Source organism: Sinocyclocheilus grahami, unplaced genomic scaffold (assembly GCF_001515645.1).
Source record: "Sinocyclocheilus grahami isolate Dianchi unplaced genomic scaffold, SAMN03320097.WGS_v1.1 scaffold1924.1, whole genome shotgun sequence".
Lineage (NCBI taxonomy): Eukaryota > Metazoa > Chordata > Actinopteri > Cypriniformes > Cyprinidae > Sinocyclocheilus > Sinocyclocheilus grahami.
In genome coordinates this window covers 20,963-23,944 of record NW_015507103.1, presented here as the reverse complement: position 1 = coordinate 23,944, position 2,982 = coordinate 20,963, and positions in this window count along the sequence as shown.

Genomic DNA, 2,982 nt, shown 5'->3' with positions numbered 1-2,982 from the left:
AAAATGTTCTCTAAACTGGTGCAGTAGTCCTTAAGTCTCCTTAACCCTCTATGGCATAGTTTTGCCCTCAGGCAACAAACCACTTTTTTGGGCCTCACCTCCACCCCTTTAATTTTTTAAATAAAACAATATATACATATAATATCACCTGACATGTCTGTTCAATAAAATGATGGGCTGAAGTGGGTGTAGCCTTTTGTTTGGGGATGGAGCAGTCATTTTAGGAAGCAAAGTGGCATGGGACACAGTGCCACAAATTGGTAAGATAAATAGCACTGTTTAATATGTTTAAAATGAAATATCTTTAGATATAAAGAAATATGTATGTGCATCAATATGTAAATAAGTATGCATGATTATTAAAATACTTATTTTGTTTTTATTTATATACTGAAACTGTGTTTTGTTTCTGTTTCTTTTTTGTTTGTTTGTTGCCTCAGGGCAACATTGTGCAGTTAGAGCACTTTTGTTCATGCAATAGGCCTATCATGCTAAAGTGTGGATGCATATTAGAACCATATGTTGCATTCAAGTCCTCCTATGGATTTTATGTTTACGAGCTCTGAAAACTCAAAAAATGTGCACTATGTATGTAATTTATATTTATTATTATTATTATTATTATTATTATGCTGCCACAAGTCAAGTCAAGTCACCTTTATTTATATAGCGCTTTGACACAATACAGATTGTGTCAAAGCAACTGAACAGCATTAATTAGGAAAATAGTGTCAATAATGCAAAATGACAATAGTAAACACTAATTTTTCAGTTTAAGACAGTTCATCATTGAATTCAGTGATGTCAACATCCAGCTCAGTTTAAATAATATCTTTGCAATCATGTCAACGATAACGCTGGAAATGAAGTATCCAGCGATATCGTGCCACAGAGAACCAAGCCTATCAGCTGATAAACTGATTAAATGAGTAGTGTTTTCTGGCAAACTTTCTCTTCACACACACACAGTGGCACACACACACACACACACACACACAAAGTGATACACACACACAGTGGCACACACAAAGTGACACACACAGTGGCACACACGCAGTGACTGTGGTGGCTTCTGCCGCTGCTGTGGGGAATCATTCTCAAAGTCTTGGGGTTTTGATGGCAGAATTTAGATTTTATTATTTAGACACAACAAAACCGAGAAAGCTCTGCAGAACAATCTATCGAGTCTGTGTCTGTACTCTCTTTTATACAGTGCTTCCTGAAGTCATGCCCATGTTCAATACATTTCATACATATGGTTAATGCTTATCTCTTAACTCTTGTACCTCTTTTGGCTGTGTCTCCAGCCTGCCACCCAGAAGCAGACAGGAGGCCCCAATTTATGTTCCATGACTAAAGAGGCCCCATCATATATTTTGTCTAATGTCCAAATAGGATGTGCAGCTTCACCATATACTGCAGTTTTGTAATGTCTGCACATTCCATTCTCATGCAGGCCTCTACACACAGGCAAATACCTGATTATAATAGTAGAATAACTTGATACATAAATGGCTCGATTCACATTGATTATACTTGATTAGTTCATATTTTGATTAATAAAAATATTCCACAGTATGTGGGGGTTCCTGGTGAGGGGTGTGCTGGGGAGACGTGGCAAGCTCCAGAACGACGAGACTGAATTTTCCTTTATTTCTTCCACTTCAAAATTGGAACCGTTTCAATAAAGGACGAGATTAATCAGTTTGATCACGAGAAAATCACACCTGGGAAGATCGGAGCGGATAGTCAAGTCATCAAGCCCCAGCTGGAAACATGCACCTAGAGTGGCGTCGTGCCAGCTCATCCGGTTTGCAAGTTCGAGAAAATCCTCCACAAATCGCTCCAACCTCCGACTGCCCTGCTGCAAACGCCACAGCTGGTACTCCGCTGCTGTCATCCTTCTCTTTTTTTGGTCCGGTATTCTGTCACACTTCAGCTGCTGCTGCTACTGTGATGGAGCGAGGAATGAGGAGACGTGGAGTAGGCTTCAAACAAACAGTCTTTAATAAACATCTAATGGTACACAGAACGCACACGTAGCAGAGGGGAAAGACGAACAATACCAGACTCTGGACATGGGAAAACACAGGGCTAATAAACTCAGAACCAAATTTTTTTATATAGATATAAAAATCAAAACCTGACTGTGCCTGCTAGGTATCTTATAATGGGCTAATGTGGGTCTTCCAACAGTACAATGATCCAAAAACAAACATCAAAATCAAAACAAAAATGGGTCAAAAATGTTCTCCAATCTCATTTTTCCACAGGAGGCGGGCTCCCTAAGAAGGATGATAAAGACCATAGCTTAGTGTCAGTCGCTGCATGCACAGCTCTTGCTAACACATTTGTTACACAAACTTTACACATTTTTCAAGTTTAACCATTGCTTTACGCGTTCAGAGAAAGGTATCACAATTTAATGAGATTAATGCTTTAATAAAGCATGGTAAGCTGGCATGTTAGATTAAAATGCAAAACTGTAAACAAGTAAGTATAAACAAATGTTTGAAAAATATTGATATAACTCACTGGCCAAGTGATATATTCCTGTTAGTTGCAAAAGAGATTAATTCATGCATTGTATATATATATATATATATATATATATATACACTGAACAAAATTATAAACGCAACACTTTTGTTTTTGCCCCCATTTTTCATGAGCTGAACTCAAAGATCTAAGACTTTTTCTATGTACACAAAAGGCCTATTTCTCTCAAATATTGTTCACAAATCTGTCTAAATCTGTGTTAGTGAGCACTTCTCCTTTGCCGAGATAATCCATCCACCTCACAGGTGTGGCATATCAAGATGCTGATTAGACAGCATGATTATTGCACAGGTGTGCCTTAGGCTGGCCACAATAAAAGGCCACTCTAAAATGTGCAGTTTTACTGTATTGGGGTGTAGCGTCTGGACCAATCACACACACAATATATATATTGTTAGTTATATTTAACAAATACTCTGCAAC